This window comes from Columba livia, chromosome Z (genome assembly GCF_036013475.1).
Source record: "Columba livia isolate bColLiv1 breed racing homer chromosome Z, bColLiv1.pat.W.v2, whole genome shotgun sequence".
Taxonomy (NCBI): Eukaryota; Metazoa; Chordata; class Aves; order Columbiformes; family Columbidae; genus Columba; species Columba livia.
In genome coordinates, this window is record NC_088642.1 from 21,270,680 (window position 1) to 21,291,912 (window position 21,233).

General features: G+C 36.4%; 1 protein-coding gene and 2 long non-coding RNA genes across 7 annotated transcripts in view; 1 reads left to right on the plus strand and 2 right to left on the minus strand.

Moving 5' to 3' along the window:
* Positions 1-640: 640 nt before the first annotated feature.
* On the minus strand, positions 641-16,237 carry LOC110362979 (uncharacterized). 2 transcript variants are annotated; one of them, XR_010469273.1, is made up of 5 exons: positions 16,119-16,237; positions 14,859-14,916; positions 14,077-14,111; positions 10,261-10,349; positions 641-755 (listed from the first exon to the last, which is right to left on the minus strand). It is a non-coding gene; the product is annotated as an uncharacterized LOC110362979 (long non-coding RNA). The 2 variants fall into 2 exon arrangements; XR_010469272.1 differs by lacking the exons at positions 641-755; positions 10,261-10,349 and having other exon boundaries at positions 13,974-14,111.
* Positions 10,656-21,233, plus strand: part of NIPBL (NIPBL cohesin loading factor) — a 167,016-nt gene continuing 156,438 nt past the window's right edge. For 2 of the 4 annotated variants that reach the window (XM_065047569.1, XM_065047573.1), the window contains exons 1-3: positions 10,656-10,779; positions 12,266-12,417; positions 20,336-20,444. The gene's annotated coding sequence lies outside the window, so the exon portion shown is untranslated. Of the gene's footprint in view, positions 11,278-12,265; positions 12,418-20,335; positions 20,445-21,233 lie in introns of all 4 variants that reach the window. The other 2 variants (XM_065047575.1, XM_065047570.1) reach the window with 2 other exon arrangements.
* Positions 18,224-21,211, minus strand: LOC135577463 (uncharacterized). The gene is made up of 2 exons (XR_010469271.1): positions 20,677-21,211; positions 18,224-20,525 (listed from the first exon to the last, which is right to left on the minus strand). It is a non-coding gene; the product is annotated as an uncharacterized LOC135577463 (long non-coding RNA).

Consider the following 21,233-nt stretch of genomic DNA (forward strand, 5'->3'; position numbering starts at 1 on the left):
CATATCTACAGGAAATACTTTCAATACAAATCCTATTAGCTCCAGAATATAATGAATTATTACCAAAAAAACCCACATGTTTATCGTCAATGTCTCATTAGAAATATGAAATTTGTTTATATTCTTTCTTGCAAACTTACATTCCATCTGGAACCTAAAAATGCAAGGTCTTCTGCTTTTAAAATCTCAATGCAAATCTCTACCTGCATTAACAGAGGACAATCATTCAGATTAAAATTATGTTTATTTACCCTGACACTACTCTGGACCTTCTTCTCACAGCTGATTTCATTCTCTAAAGTAGTTATAAAATCTAAAAATCATAAAGAATGTGAAGGAAACACATTTAGTTCATTCTCTTGTCCAAAGACAAGATCTAAACTATTCACAGCACCTGTCCTTTAACCTTCAGCAACAAAGATTCTACAATCTGTCCAGGCCATCTGTGTCAGCAAATATCAGCCTTTTTTTTTTTTTTTTTTTTCTAATACTTAACATAAATCTTCCTTGCTACAAACTGAGCTGATCTTTCTTGTCCCATCCAGAGCAAACATCGGTGCTCCCCGTGTCATTTTCAGATACACTTTGCATTTTGAACATGGTTCTGAGAGCTTCCTCAAGCCTTCCCTTGGATGATCAGCCCAGCTTCACTCAAAGTTGATAGGTGGGTCATGTCTTCCAGGAGATTATTCTCATTTGTCCTCTGCAGATTTTTTCCAGTTGTGCAAAACTTTCTTCAAATACAGTGATCTAAACTGAACAAAATACTCCAGTTTAACTTTATCAGTTTCAAACACAGTGGACATACTACTTCATATACCTTACAGATTATATTTTTATTTAAGCATCTAAATATCGTGCTTGATTACGGGACAGTATCACAACAGTACTGATAGATAGTCAAGATAGTTACTAATACTCCCTAATATTGCTTTACAAATCTGTCGTTCTCCACTCTGCATTTTGCATCTTATTATTCCAATCTCCTTCACTTTGAAATATTTCTCGTTTATACCCTTAATTTTTTTTTTCCTAAGTATTTGCTGGCATTTCAGAGCTCTTTTTTTTCCATTAGAATCCTTCCCTAGGAGATTTTATTTACTAATGGTATTTTTATTCTCTGCCTAGGAATCATGACGTCTATAATTTTGTTGCCACAATCGTCAACGCTGCTTTTTTGCCTTCAAATTCTCAAACAACTCTATACCTATGATTTCCATGTCAGATGCACTTCACCCTGTTTTCCTTCTTAAGTGTCGCAATAAAAAATTTGGCCAATGTATTCCAATAATTTGTTTATACTTTTCATCCTACTACATGCTTTACTTCTACCAAAGTTCAGCCTAGTCTGAAATTACTTCATCTACTTCATCGCCTTGGATTGATGTTATATATTTGACTAACCATGAAAGCACCTTTGTTATTTTTCTCTTTTGTCATCACTATGGGCTTTTAACACATTCATCTCCTGACAGATTCTGCCTCTCAGAGCAAGCACGTATGCCTTAATATACCTTATTTCTCTTTTTCTGTCTCTCCTTCCTAATAAGGTTTTAAATTCTATAGCAGTACTTCAATCATGAGACTGCTCCAATGAACTTACTTAGGCCAGAGACCACAATCTTGATTAGGCAATAAGATTTCCAGCTCATTATTTTGATACTTTTTGCGTAAGTATACCATACTAGAATAAATTACTTATTGTGGTGGTTTGTAAATACAAAAATAAACTCAGTTCCTATTTGTATTAAATTTAATTTAATCACAGTTAGTTTTTATCTGCCTAGTTTGTTTTTGTTCTCTCTGTACAAATGATGCTTTACTGACTAGGTTTCCAAACACTGCAAAATGTTAGCATGTTTTTTAAACCTGGCGAACTCATAACACTAAAACAAATCATCCACATTTAAAAAATCTATTAAGGGTAGTGGAACTTCTTTAAAATGAGAAAATGTCTGATGCAAAACTCAGATGCAAAAGTTTTCAAGAGCTTGATAATGCCGGGCAGATGTCAAGCTACAGAAATGTCATTAACAATCTATCACAAATTGCCTATCCCAGTAGCAGAATATATTTATATTCCTATGATGTTGTTACCTTATGAAAAAAGTACTTTGAAGTTGTTTTATAGACCTGTAATTCTAAAATATATCAGCAAATGGACTGTCTGGTACCATTTCAAAAGTTTTCTTAGACTTTCATTTAATTTACCTTAAGATCCCTCACAGCACAAGAAAATCCTTTAAGCCCATTAGTTCTTTTTGAGGGTTCCTTTAATTACCATTTTAGTAAGATATTTAACTAATATAATTTAGAATGTATCTTTTGTGGAAAGTGCAGCTTAATTTGACTGTTATTTTAATGCATTGTTCATTTTAATGTATTTATTTTTATGTCTTGTCCAATGAATCATTTATGAACATTCTAAGAGATAAATTATATGACTCAGTAATAATAGCACAGTATGTCTGTTAGGCCTGAAGCAATAGCTATTCAGATTTATAGGGAAACTCAGGAAAATGAAGTGATTGTGAAACAACGAGGAAGAAATTTTTCTGAAAATGCACATTTCAATCCATAAGATTACCTAGCAGGATATAAACTTAATCAGTGAAATAGAAACTAAAACAGTATGCTATATTTTAAAAAGGTCTTTTGTTGATCAGACTAGAGAGGAATCACATTGTCCATAGTAGCTACTAAAATGTAACAATAAAATTTTCAAATAAGCTTTTTCCTGGGTAAAAGACACAGCATATTGTTCTTCCAGATTCTGAGAGCTGTTCATCACTGCAAACATCCAGCATGCAAATTAAACTTACTTGCTCCAGCTGAGACTGCACTATGGTCACTGAGCGATTCATCTTTGCAGGACAGCAGGCAGTATTTGCACCATTAACCTTCCCTGAGATTTTTCAGGGTGGGAAGCTTTCTTCATAATTTTCATGTGATTACATAAGACTTATGGTATGGAAACTGCTCTAAATAGAAACAGCTTTGGATATGTACTGGCCATGGACCCAATATGCTCAGTCTTATCCATTTGGGGTGTAGCACAGACTTTAAATGATGCTTTAAAACAATTGTAAACTGTTTTTACCCTTTCCTGTAAAACTTTCTATTATCAGAATGCATCTGCTCTAAATTATATCAGCAGAAACTTACACAATTTAGGAGTGCACATTAATCCTAAACAAGTTTATTTGAAAGAGCATTTTTCTTTGGAAAAATGGAAATCTCATAACAAACACTGAAGTAACTGTTGCTCCGCTCCCAAGTTTGAATACTACAACAATCTGTATAAAGAAGGTTTGTCTGGGGTACTGACATTTACAGATTAGTCCTCCAAAATAAAAATAAAAACTTGATAAATACATTTCCTTTTCTTTTGCTGAGCAAATATTTTAAATTCTCTAATAGAAAAAAAAAAAAAACAAATAAGAGGATTATTTTCCTGTTTGATACCCTTATGCAGGCCTTAAAGGCCTACAGATGTTAGATCCCCTCACAATGAAATGTTCACAGACCAGTGATAGAAAACAAAATACTCTGCACTTTTAAACTTCTAAGCAAGGAAAAAAAAAAAAAAAAAAAAGGGGGAACAAAGAGCATAATAAGATAAAGATACGACTGAAGTGCTCAGTTTGCTCAGTTGTTCTACTTTCCCATTCTTTCTCATTCAGCCCTTCTTCCCTTGGCTGTTTATCTAAACTCTAAGCTACCTTGGGTGAGGAGGTTGTATTTTGACTCTTGTATTTTCAGTAAAGATTGCTGGCATTCTCTACTAACAAGTAAGTATTATAAAAAACAACATATATTCACTTTCATACAAACTCACTAGATTTTTTTAACAAGAAAGAGGACTAGCAAATAGATTCCATACTTCAGCCTAGAAAACTGTAAATCATCTGAGATTAAATTGATGAATAATCCAGATCCCAGGAGTTAAGGAAGAGAAGTTGACAGTGCCAACAGTGACAGGAAGCATTGAAAGGACAGTGGGGAAGCTCAGGTTAAAGGACTCGAAGGCACATAAAGGGTTGAAAATCAGGCATGAGGGAATCACTGTGGTGTGAACATGACTCTCATTCACAAAGCTGGATGTTTCTAACTAGAAATCCAATATTATATAGTTCCCAGACACTTGAAATTGCCCAAGCCAAAATGCTGTTGAGACAAAAATTCCAAGCTTTACAGTAACACTGTACAACAGACAACAATGATTGGGTTTGAAACAAGGGGTGTCCTTTCTCCAGTGGCAATATCACACAGAAGCTATGACACAGTTATTTTACAGACACCCCTATTTGCAGTGTAATTAATTTCTTCTTTTTTAATGGAAAAATTGAATATGTCAAGGCTACACAAAAGTCCTAGTTAATAAGTTATTTCACTCAAAATGCAAATGAAGAATATGTGTGTGTTTATCACTGAAGACATGGTATAATCAATAGATTATCAAAATCTATGAACTGAATTTAAAAAATTATGTGTGCAATGGCATGTACTGAGTCTACTTAAGAGAGAAACATGATCAAGAAGTTGTCCATTCATGCAAATAGAAGATGTAAACCAGAACAGACACAGTATGAGAATAATAAATTCATAGTTGTATTTATGGAATTTGTAAGAATACATTCAGAAAGTAAATACATTCAGAAAGTAAAATCTGCATTTGCCAGTCTTAAAAAACAACATGTATAACACAGTGCAGAAGAGGAGAAACCAGTTATTAGTCCTGAGTGATAGTATCCCATTCTGTTATGATAGGTAACCACAATTTATGATATCATATCTATTAGTAAGTTTGCCACTAAATGCAGTTGACTAAGGCTTGGTCCTCAGTCTGTTTCCATAAAATTTTCTGTAAAGCTATTATTTTCATCACTTTAATTAAAATTATGGTATCTGATCTATTTCAATATAAAATCCTATTTTTTTCTTTTTTTGCCTTGTAAACTCCCATAATTCCCATATCACAACATAACCATCATAAAATAAAATCATTGTTATTAACAATTTGCCCATTAACCTGGAACTACAGCCTAGAAAGTCTGATGTTCCCTGCAAGGAAACTGGTAGAAAATACTACTAGAGAAGGAAGTATGAAATTGGCTTTTTAGAGGCAAACATTGTTTCATAAATCTTTTAGACCACTCTAGGTGTATCTCAGCTCTTAATTTTTCTATTACACGTGAACTTCTCAGATTCAGATTTCACTGGCACATAAAATACAGAATGGTCCTATATTGTTTATTACACTATACTAAACATACTTGCAATGACAGCTAGCTCCTGGCACAAGCACAAATTTGGCAGCAGGTAATAAGTAAGAAAAATCACTTATTTACTCAACACTGAGTACTTTTTTAATGCTACTGCTTTACTACTTTGTTTACCTAGCTGATGTACACTTCAGTTTTCCCTCTTTTTTTTGCTATGTTAAATCTGTTTGTTTCAAATTTGGAAATCTGTTGTCTAAAACTGTGGTTCCAAAAATCATTTACTTCAGTGATGAGACTGTGGAATATTAATGTTACCTGTTTGTTTGTTTTGTTGGTGTTTTTTTTTAGTGGAGGGTATCTAGCTATCTCTTGAAATGCTCTTTCTTAAATGCAAGACTATGGTATGTTGTAAAAATGAAGACAGAAACTTTGAATTAGAAGCAGAAATGACTGTGGGAAGTAAACAGGGCATTAGAAAAAATATGTGTTAAAATTTACATGTTCCCCGAGTAAGAAGGTAGAGAGGATCATTCTCCAGGAGCTGATGTCCAACCACTTGTATCAGTCAAGGTAAAAAGGGCAATTAAATTGTATGTAGGAATTCCAGCAAATACATGCCACAACCTTAGATAAATGTCTGTAAGAATTTTTGCTTCTTTGTTTGTTTTCCACCCACTAATGCAACTCTATTGGTGTTTCTAACAGTGGAAGTTACAGTGTAGGCAGCATGGAAATGTCTCCATGTCATTTGCCTCTACCCAGGGCAATATTAGTACAGAAAAAAGCTTATAGCTTTCTCCAGAAAAAGGCATTTTACTGCCTGCAAAGATAATAATTATCAATGTTGTGAAGAGAACTTTCTAACACTCATAAGAGATACAGTAGGACAGGATGAAGGATAACATCAATATACCTCTCAAGAAAGTCAAAAGGAAGGTCTGAACTGGTGAGGCTGAGGCAGAATGTGTTGGTATCTGATGTTAATAGTCATACTGATAACAAAACAATCCATGCTGGAAAAATCTCTTATTTCCTAGAATGTCCCAATTTCTGTCTATTCCTAGCATTTTTCAATCATTGTTAGTATTTCAGAAAATAAAACTGGATGCTGGCAAGGAAAACTACGAAGCCCAATATAAATTTTTCAGTGTAGGGAGTGAAGCTATTGTTTGATCAATTTAACCACTCAGAGCAATTCATTTAGCCTCTCTGTAAAAACTTCTTACTAATGATTAACAAACCTGGTTTGGAGTCACAGATAAAGTGTTATCTATAGAAGACACTAATTAAAATACCACTAATTGTGTGTGTATGCCTAATTCTGGAATAATAAACCCACCAATTTTCAGATAGCAGCATGCTGAAAGTGTAAATTTTTATGTGAAAACTTGTCAGATGTTTTCAGCTTTCTTTTTCAACCAGAGCAAGTTGAAGTTGGAATAAAACCTGATTCCCTCTTTTAGTGACACTGTAATACAGTGGTGTAGCATTTCAAATGTTCTTTCCAGTGGCTTGTAAAATCTCTCAGATTCTTTTTTTCATAAAAAAAATGTTAATTATATCCTTATTTTCATTGTTAATTATATCCTTGCCACAATGGTGCCAGTGCCCTTTGATTATGATAACTTCTGAATTTCAGCCTGTATTTAGAGATTTCTCCTCTACTTAGCTGATTTACTTGGATGCAAGATTCTCTTTCTGGCCCCAAACTCAAGCTTTCCAAACTAACTTTATTATTCAATGCTCCTGTATACCACACATTATATTTTAAAAGTTGTAGCTGCATCTTGGATAACTCAGAACCTTTCAGAAGTACCAGGCCTTGAGAACAAGCACTCAGATCACATGTAGAAGATCAAAGGAAGCAGCAGAAAAAATACTGGGGAACAACAGCTGTGGAGTAAACCTTTTGTAAGCAGCCCACATGTCTAAAAGTGCTTAAGTGAAGAGGACTTTTGTCTGTTTATTTTAAGGAAACTGAAGTTCCACATGTGAGACTTTGAATTGTTACCACTTATTTTCCATATGTGCCGTTACTTTCCCACAGCTCTCTAACATCCAGTTGCCTAATATTTATGACACGTATTTTTTGTTATAAGTACCTGTCTTTCTAAATATATTAATAGTTCTTACTTCTGTTGCTGTCTTTACACACACAGGTGCGGGAAGAAATCCCATCAGAGTTCCAGACCCAAGCGGACGGAGGAAGAAATGCAGCCGACTCAATATGAGTGATAAAGCATACTTCAACTTTATTGCCCGAGATAGCGTGCATTTATACCAAATACCATAATTATGCATACTTGTCTCTATCTAATAGGCTAAGCACATTTACTTACTCCACCTACTTGGGTTTAGCTAGCTATGCACATCCCACATTCTTCTGACTCTTATCTCTTCAAAAATATCCTGACCCTGCCTTAGTTAGTACTTTTCCGTTCCCCCCTTTCCCACGGCCTAATAGACAAGCTTACTAAGGCCTACTTATGTCAACTAAAATGGGCTCTGCTCGTACAGTTGCTTGGTGGACTCATGTCTGTGCTCCTTGAGCCAATCCCCGACACACAGGTACCTGTACGATATGTAGTTCCACACACCGCTCTCTCTGGTACAATTAAGGCCTTCCACAGAATCGTTTGTGCTGTATGGAATGATAGATTGCAATGTGCTGAATTCAGCCATTCTTTTTGAGTCAGGCAAAAGATTATGACTGAAGAAGTTTAGCATGTCAAATTTCTAGAATCTATCTTCCTCCAAAGTGCCCTACTAAGTTTTGCACATCAGTATTATCACCATACATACTTACACATTAATTACTCTCCTGATAAAGCTCATCCCTCTTCACAATCTTATCATAGGCTGCACTTGCTAGGAAACAGGCAAGGAGTTTGTTTGAAAGTACTTGTAAATCCCCGTTTACATCTAAGAGGCACTGCACGAGTGAGAATGTGTTGCTTTTTGGAGCCCGCAGGAGAGGAACCTGCCGTCCTGCGGAGAGGAGCCAGAGCTGCTCCTCTGCCACCACCTAGCGGGACGCTGCGGGAAGCGGCCGCAGGCCGGCGCTCCTGCGCGTAAGTCAACGAGCAACAAAACTGGCGAGACTATTTCAGGAAAATGAAACAACTGAACGTAATTTGCTCAACCCCGAAACAAGGACAAGAGGACACGGGTAGAAAAGGATGTCTTTGGGGTAAAAATTCAAAGAAAAGAGGAAGAGGTCCCATATTTCTCTTCCTTTTTTTTTGCAGTAACTCTAGCAAAGTGGTAAAGGAAAAAATGGGTTCCAAGACAAATCTTTTATCAAATAGGGCTACATTGATATTTTCAGGGACATTACAGCAACATGGTAAGCATTCAGAAAATTTTACTGGGACTGAGGTACTTTAGTGTACATGCTTCCTAACTACATTTCAACTATTGAAGTGTGTCAGTTCTCTCATCAAATGTCAATACAGAGTTGAGTTCTTTTTTATGGCTGTTTATTGCTGTTCTGACAGACTGAACCCAGAGCAGAAAAGCAGAAACAAAGGTTTCATATTATCTCCTTGTTTATTTCTGAAGGAAGAAAAACAAGATGTGGATTTCAACACACACACACAAAAACAACCAACCAACCAAACCCAAACAAACAAACAAACAAACAAACAAACAAAACCCAAAATGAAAAAAAAACCAACCAAACAAAAGTAGCCATCTGCAATGCAATAGGCTGTAGTGTAAGGGTAAGGAGGTGCTTTCTGGACTCTAACTGGAGAGGGGATCAGGAGGTCAACAGAACCGACCATCACTTCAAAAGTTCTCAGGGCTCTGAGCACTTCCCCATATGAAAAGGAAAGCTCTGCATTTGACTGAAGAGAAGCAAGTGAAATTCACTGAGCGAATACAGTACCTTAGTTCACACTTCTCTTTTGAAACTTGCAAAAGTTCTCTAAGCAGAAACACACATTTCTCACATTTCTATTAAATAAAATCTTGCAATCAATTGTTGTTATTTTGCAAAATGTTTCCCTTCTCTTTTTATTTTTAAGGGTTGGTGTTGCACCATGTGTCCTTTCTAGATTAGAATACTACGCTTAATGTTGAAATATAAACCACATGCGCAAAACACTTTTCGGACAAGTAGTTACACATCTGAAAAAAAAAAACTCTAATGCCTAGTTTGTTATAGGAAATATGAAACCAATATGCATGAATCGTCAGACACCAGCAGAAGTAACTCACTTCTCTTGGCCTTAAGCCATCTAGGAGCTGCAATTTATACACCCATTCATAGAAGCAGCTCCTGGATAAAGCTCTCCTGCACTAGCACAGTGGACATGAACTTCTTGCAGAAGTTCTTCAACCAGAACTTCTTCCACGTGTTTCCAGCTATTAACACACGGCTAATAACCTTAATAACTTGGACTAAAAGTAACAATTTTATTTTGCATTTACTTTAAGCTATAGGCCTCCCTTTTTTCCTAAATTATGTAAACGGCTCTTACTGTTCAGTGTGGTTCAGAACATTATCCTGTGGGGATTAGAGAATAAACAGAGAATGGAAAGAAAAAGCGTGGCCCAAAGAAGGAAGGCTGATCTAGAAAAGGTGTGAAAGATGGAAAATACTGAAAGAAGAACATACAATTGCAGCCATTAAGGTCAGGGGAAACTCCAAAGATATCCAGTGTGATGTGAACCTGGGAGACAATTCCAAGAAGCAAAATGGGGTTTCTGATGTTCAATACAGACAAGCAACTCAGGAGACTCAGAACTGAGAAGAAGTGGACAGGTTTTTTACACTCTTTTATTCATGATATTGGAATTGTGAAGGACCATATCTGAAAATCCATACCATCTTACCATAGGCACTTACGTGCTTAAATTGAGAAATGCAATTCAGGACCCCAGGTCTTGGGTCAGGACACCTCTATGCCTCCAGTTATTGCTCAAGGAGGAAAAAAAAAAAAAAAAAAAAAAAAAAAAAAAAAAAAAAAAAAAAAAAAAAGTTTCTGAAAAGTTCTTCTTGCCAAGAAGAACACGTGTTGGATGACATTACCTGATGTTGTTTAATATGAGGCAGTTCTTACAGCTCTGACTTCTCTGTGGTGTTTAAGTGTGGCAGAGCTTGAGGAAGGATCCAAGCCTCTGAAAAAAAAATAAACAAACAAACCACAAACCCGAACAAAAAACAAACAAACAAACAAACACAAAACAAAACGAAAAACCTTCTACAGTCTGTGGTGGGATTTGGCAGAAAAGGAGTTAAAAGTTGAGCGTCCGCACGGAGGAACCCAGTGGACTGTTCCATTACCCGGGGAGGGGGGAACCTACTTACACACTGTTAATTAGTCGCTATAAAATTAATAAAAAAAAAATAAAAGGAGAGCTATAAGAAGACTTTATAAAGCACGAGGAGGAGATCTACGAGTTAAAAGAGGTGAACCTGAGGTGGAATCCTGTGGATACCTCTCTACTTTCTCCTGCGTGGGCAAGTTCCACTCAGCAGCCGGGTCGGTGTCGCAGGCGGGTCCGAGGCAGGAGGCGAGTCTGCGCCATGCTAGCGGATTTGGGGCTGGTAGGGTGGTTTGGAGCTTTTAGATCCACTTTGATTTCTCCTTCCAGCATCCCCAGAGCTTCCTGCCTGACTGACGGAGTGGCTGCTCATAACAGGCCTTGTTTACCTGACCGGGACTGGAAGAAGAAGGGGAGGGCCCGGGTGCGGGAGTGACAAAGGCGCGGGAAGCGGCCAGTGCTGGGCAGCCCGGGGTGCCGTTCAGTCAGCAATCCAGCGGTTTGCTTTAGTGCAAACCACAATATTATTTGACATACTAAGCCAAAAACTGTTAAGCAGAAGAGGTATAATAAACGGGCTTGGCTAACGAGAGTCCTGAGCATAAATGCAAGTAACCCTGCCGGGTTTCACGGGAGTAGTTTGAGAACTTGGGGGCTGAGATGCACCGCAGGCAGCTCTCGGAACATGCGTGGGGATTGAGGGCTTCTCCAGACACCTGATTACACCCGTTTTGGAGTATCTTGGTTGTACCGATTGTGTTCTTCAGGATCGATTTAAAACGTCAGTGTATAAAAAAAAAAAAAAACAAAACATTTTGCTATTAACAGATTATACAGTGGCATCTTTGGTTTAGATGCCCATAATAATTTCTCAAGAAAGTGAGGAACTGGATTCTTTGATATACATATAGACAGAAGGAAACCAAGGGCGCTTAAAATGTTAATGAAATAGGTGGTTTAAGAGCAGCAATTACTGATAAATCGTACTAAAAATGTTTCTTCAGAATCATAACTGTGTGCAGTGCTTCCCAGGCAACTACAAAATGCCAAGCCCACTTCCTCTGAGAAACTCTAAAACTTAAAAGCGAACCAAAACCACACAGAATAAACAAATTAGGAGCATAAAATTAGATTAATAGGAGGGGTATCATCTTTGGGAAGCCAAATTAATTTTTTAACGTGGTATTTTGTATGATTAATAAAAACATTTCTTGTCTGCCCAATTACTCCTCAGTACCAGCTGAAAAGTATAAGCAGTAATACTATGCTAACAGTGTATATGGAGAATATACATACTCCAGAGAAAGACATAAGAGACTGATCTACATTATAACTTTAATGGTGGTCCCTCTGGGGCACATGAGTGAAACAGCACCAGGAAGTTTGCTTTAATCATTGTTCTGCACTGTTTGTCGAGAAATAAGGACTAAAGTGCACTAAGCTAGCAATCCAGAACCTTTCTTGAGCTCTACATTAACACATATCCAAAAATAGCATTTAATTAATAAAAAGCTGCAGTGTGTTTTTGCAATCAAAGGGAAGTGTGTATGCTGGAGGAAACCTATTAGATTAATAGTACTATCACTTTTCATTTGGTACACACACAGTTCTAAGAACTTGTCCTTTATATTTCTGCAGATGAAAAGAAAACATATTCCTAAGGGCAAAAATTAACTACAGAGCTACCTAAACATGTAGTTGTATTCCTATAGCCAGATTATTGCAGCTCTATAACTTCCCTGAAATTACATGTGAATTTTCTATTCCAGGCATTTTGGCATCAGTCTATAGCATTTTGAATGAAATTTTGGGGAACTGGACAGAATATTTCTCTTACACTTGAAGGACACCCAACATAAAGAAGTTTCATATAGACATCTCTGAACTCCTTTTAGAAGAGGGCAGAGCTGATACAGGCCTGGTAAGAAATATCTTCATTTAAATATACACATTTGTTTTTATTGTTGGGAGGGAAGATTATTAAAGGAGTGAGAAAGAGAAAAAAACATGTAAATAACTGCTAAGGGCAGACAGTTTGATAGATCTTGAATATTCAACACTGAAACAGTTTGTACTAACTTCGTAACACTGTGAAGGTTATCGGAATGCTGTGTAACACAATGGCAATAGTAGTGAAACAAAGTCTCACAGACAGGCTATAAGATAATGTATGTGATACTCTTTCACCTGTAGGCCATGTTAAATATTTTGTAAATCATCAACAATGTAGGAATACTAAGCATTTATCTCACTTTTCAAGCTCTAGTTGGTATTATTGAGAAGGTATAGAAGATAAAGGGATCATAAGAATATAATGACTAACTGTAAATAAAAACTGATGCTTCCCATTCAAAATTCAAATGGACTAGAAAAAGCTGCATTTCTTGTATTAATCTAGTTTAAAAACCAAAACCAACACCCAAACATATATTAGTACTTGTTTATATGACAAATTTTTAATGAAACTGCGTTCTTAAGGAAAATTTTGGGGGATCGTAACATTAAAATACATAGCCTGTACAGCTCTAATTAAACATGCCCCTGGGCTGGACAGTCAACTTCTGTACTGAAGATTACCAGGCAACTTCCAAGTTTTCATAGTATAAACAATGTGCTAAATCATCCACAATCATAAACATAGTACAGCATTTACATCTTGAATAAAGTAAATGAAACATTTGCACTCTGAATGAAGTTTCTGAAAGTAGGTTTGGAAAAACTGGAAAGATGTTATTGTCAAGTGTATGCATATAAAAAAAAAATTGTGAAACGATATTTTCATGCAAGTATTTTCTGTGCTATACTACACTTTAAATTTTAAAGCATGGTTTTCACAGTTAATCTCTTTACCAACAGATTATCCCTTATTTAACTGACTTTTTAAATGCAAACATTATTTAAACACAAATACCTTTTCTATAGTATTAAAATGGCATACCCACCAAAGCAAGTTTTACATTCAGCATCTACTCAAAGACACAGTACATTCTTTTTTTGCCTCTATGACCACTTGACTAGTCTGTGAATGTGTTTACCAGAAAAAAATAAAAACATTAAGATCGTTGCTTATAGAGATATCCGCTCTTAAGCCAGCGGATTCTTTAAGAAAAACAGGTGGAGATTCATATTTTGGATTATTTTTGAATGAAGAAGAATCAAAATAGGAAAAGAATGAAAGTAAGGGCTTTTATATGCTGCCTCTATCTTTGGGAGCAAGTAAGAAGGAAAAATCCAAAATATGAAGGAAAATACCATCTAACATCAGAGAAAAGACAAACATTACCCAAGGAAGTGCAGGAAAAAAAAACACTGTGAGTAGAAGAGAATCATCACTAGTGTAGCCTGGACTAAGCACAAGACTGACTTAATTCTGGAAATGAGGGGAAACAGGCATGGAACCATGGAAGATAATGGCAGTAAGTTCAAGAAAAAATCTAGTGAAATAAAGTATAAAAAATATTTTATAACACGTGTATATTTTCCTGTCAGAAAAATTCGTATTTTGAATGCTGTCAGGTTATTGTAATTTATGGATCTATTTAGAAGGCAACTGTATTTAAAATTTGAAATGTATTCTTACCTGCTTTGACTTGAATGGCTAGTGCATTGTCTCTGCTAGAAAAAAAAAATATGATGGCATCAGATGTTTCGATGAACTCCATTTAGAAAGATTGCACATACGTTCTTTTCCTCTGAAACCATGGGAAAGTAAAGTCTCAAGTGCTTTTTTGTTGACAGTCATTTTGAGTCTCTCTTGTTCCATTTTTCTTAAGAGTTATATTCCCAGTGACTGCCCAGGCCTGTGTATGGGTTTCTGTGTCTTCATCTGTTTTTATGACATTTTATATCTTTTTTCTCACACATGCCTATCCTCAGATATCCAAGAAAACATGTGCCAGCCACATGTGTCCTTGTTTTGGGTGGTGACATGTACCCATGTTCTCATGGAGGCTGTCCTTTTTCCAGAAAGTTTAAGTACTTCTTACAGTGATTTTAAAGAGCACTGTCTGTGACAGCTAGCTGCAATATGTTTTATCTAACAGCAATATTATGGATAACAGGCCACATTAATGAATTGAACCCTGCATGGAAAACATACTAGCAAAAGCACAAAAGAGTCACGTTGTCTTTCATATGAATACTTGCACTCAGTTGCAACTTTTAGTGAGAATATGGTAGAGGATGTTACCAAGTCTACAAAATGTTCAATAGTAACTCAAAACTATAAATTACCATAAATTAACAATACTGTGCACAGTAGTGTTCTTTCATTACACTCAGGATTTGTAAATAATTTCTACTTACCTCTAAACTTTAAGAAAACTGCTCATGCTTATCCTGTTATTTCTCCAAATAACATACCTCTTAAGTGAAGATTATCTATGCTCTTCTCTTCAAAGATGAATTATGTTTAGAGAACCTGAGGGAAATCATGTAGGTACTTAAAAACAGTGGGAGGACAAATGCAGAAATTTAAACATCAAAAACTAGAATTTATATACATCATAATACAGAAAAAGATATTTTTCATAAATAGATTATTTTTATTTTTAAGTTATGGCTCTTTGAGAATTCCATGCTTACTATTCCTAAAAATTACATTCTTATTTTGACCTTTTTGTTTTCTGTTGCAACCGAGTTACATCACTGAGGCAGAGACATTTATTTGTATTTAATTGCATTGTAAAAGCCTAGGCAGCTTCTTCAAGTCAACAATTCAATTTTCTGGACCAGTTATTGTCCCTGTAAAAAGTTAAAAAAAAAAAAAAATAAAAAGGCTTTGTGCTTCAGAATGCATAGCATTGCAGGGCTATGAGAAATTAGATGTGTGACAAGTTAACAGTGCTTTCTGTCTCACTAATGGAGCATCCCCGCTTCTTCTGAAGTGCTGACAAAGTAGATGGACTGGTGTTTGTCCTGATGGCCACACTGAGAAGCGAATTGCCAGCATGTGTCCACGTACAAAATGGAATAATCTCTTTTTGTGTGTGTGTTTAAAAAAAAAAAAAAAAAAAAAAAAGAAGTTGTGAGAGGATTCAGAAAATGCCCAATGATGTTTTATTTATCCTTAATCCTTTTCCATTCTTATCTTAGTAAATTGCACTTCAAAAGTTATTTTCACTACAAATTTATGTTAATAGTCATAATTTAATGGAGTGCAAAGGTTACTTGTGGTTATTTCACTTTACTGCACAATATGCGTTTTGTGTTCCTGTTCTCACTGTAACATCCTTTCATAAGGGCCACAGGACGTCTAAAAGAAAAAGAGACATCTGCTACAGGTCAGAGGGCTGTTTTAGCCACCATATAGGACTTTCTGTAATGTCTTCATGTGAACAAACAGCTAACTTGACAGCCAAATTCCAATCAATTTTCTTTTGTCAGGTTTCTGGATAAAAAATTAGGTGATTAATTGCTTCAGTAAAGGATTGGCAATACAAATATGATTTATCTCTGGGTGGGGGACGACAGTTCCCTCTTACCTTCCTTTTGGCTAATCACTCCAAGGAGACTGCTTTAGATCTGTCTATAAAATGCAATGAAAATGAAACCACCACAAAGCATTCATGGATGTTGGAAATAATTTGTATAAAAATTGTGTATTAAAATGTTCAAACAGACCTTGGCACAGGCTAAAAGCATGCCAGCTAGCACTTTCCCAAACAATTCCTGGGCTGGGTTTGGGAGTTAGTGTGAGTCAGGAACCATTCCCAATGGGCAGTAGATGCCTATGAATATCCTGTTTTGAAGAATAAAAGAGTTTAATAATACAGGCATGAAACATTATGTGGCTGCCAGCTTCATCACCAGAGAACAGTCCCAGCCACATTTAGCCTGCTAGTTTAGATGTTGCTATTGAATCTTCTTCTGGCTGAGGTGGTTAACGCTTCAGTATGTGAAGAATAGAGAAGTTCTGCTTGCTTTCAAAGACTCAGTTTTTAAAAGCTGAAGCCCGAGAAGCTTTTCTAACTTACATGACTTAGATCTCTGTCATATATCTTTTTACTGGCAAGATCATTAAAAACACAGTGGCAAGGCATTTTAAGCATGATGTGAGGTGCTCAGATTTCTTTAATCCATACAAATATGGCTTTCAGTTTGCACTGAATACAACAGTACTTAAGGCCAATTTTTAACTCTTGTCCTTTGCCAGAAGATGAATGTCCACAGTGACTTGCTGGCCCATGAAGCTGTACTGATTTACACCTTAAAAAGTCAAAAACGACAAAATATTGCGCAAGTGTTCTTATATCTCAAAATAATCTATAGTAACACAGCTTTTGTATGAAATTGCACAGGATTTCTTATGTAATTAACATACAATTCTATATCTGTTATAAATTCTGTATCTATTGTAAAACATACCAGTAAATGGTTTTCCCAGGGCCTATCCAAAACAAGGTATTTGAGAGGATAGAGTTATATAAGGCTCAAATTAGGAAAAAACCTAACAAACACATAAAACCAACAACAACCAACCAACCAAAAAAAACCCCAAACCAAGCAAATTTTAAAACACAAACCACAAATAACAAACAACTCCCAAAAAAACACCAGGGCGGGGAGGGGGAGTAGTGGTAGCAGGAATGGTACCTGCTTCCCCTCTGAAGTTCACCAATCATGAATTCACGGAAAACAGCCTACTGAGCATGTTCAGCCAGATTTCAGATCTCTTTAAATGACAATGTATAGCTGATAATTTATCTTCCCTACAAAAACAACTGCTATTCAGTCTATTCTTACAGCCCGAATATAACAATACTGGGACAGTCTTCTCTAGCAATCCATCACTGACTTATTTTTCTGTTATATAATGTATTTTATTGTTAGATGTTTTATTGTCTAAATTAGATGTTTTACATTATCGATATTTTAACGTTATTCAGAATCTCTAGTGCCTTGCATAATAAAGAACTCACTGTAACATTCAAATGAAAGTACTAAAGCTTTGCCTTCTATCGTTTTTCCTCCAAAGAGATCTGGTTTTTACACATTTTAAAATATATATCTGCCATAGAATTTATATCGTGTCTTCATACAATCAGAAGCACATTCTTAACATGGTAGAGATACCTTAAGTTTGTCACTTAGATAAAATGAAATAGTATTATTCATTTTCATATTAAATTCTTGTTGATAAATTATGCTGAAAATTAGAAGGGGAAAAAAATATTACCTCTGTATGGCTTACCAGAAAAAAGATATCTGTCACCATCAAGTTGTAATCTTAGAGCACGTAACTGTACAAAAACTTTAGTCCTCGATCTGCAGGCTTCCTTGGTTTTTATTTTACCTGTACCACTGAAGGCCTCATCTGATATTTTGGTTGCTTACTTCTCACAATGAATATTCCCCAGGGAATTAATTACACGGTGCTACTATTTGCTCCTGTGAACAAAAGTCAATGCAAAGAACATAAATTTATATTACTTGTCATATGGCATTCATTATTACATTCTTTCTACTCGCTGTTGTAATCCAGCATTAACACCAGATTCTAAATAATTTGAATACTTAAATTTCAGATGATAGCTAATGATTGCATTACTGTATTGCATTCAGATAATGAGCTCCCAAAATTTTATAGGAAAGTTCTTTTCAATTATGAAAAAATACAAAAAATAGACAATAATTTTTTTTTTTTAATTTTTGCTGACACATCACATTTCTTTAAAAAAAATCTGCCCAGAAATACATACTGCCTATAGATTACTAAAATGTAAATATAAAAACATTTGCGTACCCCATTAACAACTTAAAACATCAGATATCCTGTATATAATACCAGCCCTTAAAGAGACAAAAAAGGAAATGTACAATACACTTTTAATTAATTCTAGATAGAAAAAATCAAATGACACCAAGTAACCTCTAACAAAACATTGGTGCCAGGTCTGTTTTTACTGTAGTATTACATGCTGTCCATAATTTATGAAGCTAAATAACAGCATGTAGCTGTCACAGAAGTTAACATCAGAATGAGGAGGGCAAAGAGGTCTCTTCACTATTCTCAACAGTGTACACACAACTGCTATCTTTGCTTATCTCAGTACACAGTTGTAAACAGCAGCACAGGAGGTACCTACGCGTTAACATATATTTTTAAAACAGTACTGTCTGCATGAAGATCTTTCATTCCTGCCTTTTAAAGCTGCATTAAAATACTCTTTGAAGAACAAGAAACAGGTCTCAGAATAACTGACTGTGCAAATAACTTAGATTTATGGGAGCCCAGTCATTTGTTTAAGGCAAAAGACACATTCTCCCTTGACATCAAAGGGTGGAGGATTAGGTTCTAAAGCTTTACCCTGAAATTTGCAGTTCATTTTCAGGACAACATCGATGTGATTTATCAGGGGAATTCAGAGCGCTTTGCTCTCCTCCGCACTGCCACCAGCTTTGTTCAGCGCAGTACACACGCCTTGTTGCCACCGTTATGGTTATGTGACTGCATAGCTCCGCCCATACAGATTAGGGCTATCTCCACCCCATGACTGAGGCCTGGAACCTTATATAAGGTTTGAAGTATCCTGGTATGCTTTCAGGTAATATACTAAAATCCCTTTTTCAGACCATTTCAGACATAATGAGATGAACCCCATGGATACCGAAGTGTTTTTTAGGAACATGGTGAAACTGCATTCTGCAATAAATTGTGAATGGACCTTTGAAGAGAAAAGGAATAAACAGAACCACTTGGCTGAATGCAATTGAATAATTTGATCTTTCATTTTTAAAAGTGGATTGCAGTAATATCTAATGGAATAAAACATGTTTAATTTCCCTTAAGGGAAAAAAAAAATTGCTCATCTGTGTTACAGCACCACCTTCTAAAACAACTAATGGCCTAAATTAGTTGTTTTATACTGCAGGTAGTAACATCCTAGTACTCAAGCAAAATAGCTGTTTCTACAAATTCACTTACTTGAACAGGATTTTAAAAGCATAAGACAGTCTAGTGACATTCTCACAGGGAAATTCTGACTGAACCGTAGTCAAATATATGTTGTGTCTTATGATGATGTTTGTACTGGCTAAACCATATTTGGCATTTGAAAATGAAAATTTCAGTATTAACATTTTAACTACATACTAACTCACCAATTAAGAAAATAAAATGTTATATAAATGAATTACTAAAGTCACAGAAAGACTCCATCAACATGAATTGGTAAGTCAGTTAGAAATAGATTTCTTGGCCAGCTTTGTCATTTTAGAATTGCATTTTCATGTGAATTCTTAAGTGTATATATCCATATACATATAGGTGGGTGAACTCCAAATACGTAGTTCATTAAACTTCAGTTTTTTACCAAGAACAGATAAATATTTTCACTCTTGAGTTACAGAGCTACACTGTCTTAAATTAAGCACAAAGACTTATGAACACACTTGATGAACTACACCAATTCTTCCCCTTTATTTCAAATGGATAACCTGAAATTGTAAATCTGTAAACAATTATAGGATTGTGACCTTTTATATTAACTTGGAATGAAGGTATACAATGCATTTTTTTCAGAGCCTGGTTCACTCTGTCTCCATTGAACTTACATAGATACTAATATGTCCAGTACTGAATTACCGTATTCTCCAGTGCCATCTTCATTTCTGTACTTTCAAGCAAAAACATATACACTTGCAAAACGAACTTTGATTAATCCAACATTTCAAATTTAATAGTTGTTTAAGCTTGAGAGAGGCACTTAAATCTGTGTTAGAGCATTATTCAGGAAATCCTAAGACTCGGAAATATTCAAGTGCATTGGTGTAAGATATTAATCCTTTGTGGAAATAATATCCATCCAGAGCTGAAAAGGTGTCTTTACATGCCACAGGGTATTTATAGCTGTGTCCAACTTGCGGCTGAATCCTGAAGTCCACAGACAAGCAAGGCTTCCGCGAAAAATCAAAGGATGTTGGTTCAAGTACTGACGGCAAAACGATGTGAGTACAAAAAGACATAGTTAACTCATTGGATATAAACGCTTCTTCGCTATTCTGTACTATGATTATTCACAATTGTACCTGTAAGGAGGAACACCAGAAAATCTTTCAGACTAGGACACCCTCTTTCTCCAAACACTCATTCACAACCCACAATTAAAATATTTCCAGTAAATCTGGTGGCAGCAGGGAGCATCAGCCTCCAACAAACGACCCTTCACCTGAACATTACCATTTTCCCCAGTGTTCGTCCAAAAGGGTTGTTTTCAAAAGCCGCTCCAGTTCGGTACATCCACCTGGAAATCCCTCGCCCCGGCAACGCTTTCAGCATCGGGTGTTTCAGTTCCTGCCACACTGCCTCTTTACACCCCGGAGACGGACGTGAGCGGCAACAGTAACTCCAGCGAGTGACCCAGGGCTGACACATCTCACCGCCGGGACGGAGGGCGACGGCCGCCTTTGTGGGTTCATTTTAAGGCGCCTTATTTAGGTCTGCCTCCCGCGACGCGGCATTTTGCAGTCCTCCCCACCAAAACCCCAGACGTGTGTTTTTTTCAGCGCTCACTTCTTCAAAAATCGCTGGCTGCCTTCCTCTCGGCGCAGGCCTAAGCGTAAACTCCGCTCTCGTTCCGCACACCAGAAGGTGAAAAAAAGAAGCTCGGGCGGCGGTCAGAGGGGTGGGAAGGGCAGAGGCAGCCACGCCGCGGCGAGGCGAGGCGAGGCGAGGCGGAGGGAGCCGCTCCAGCTGCGGCGGCTCCGAGAAGCGCAGTGGCGGCAGCGGAAGCGGCG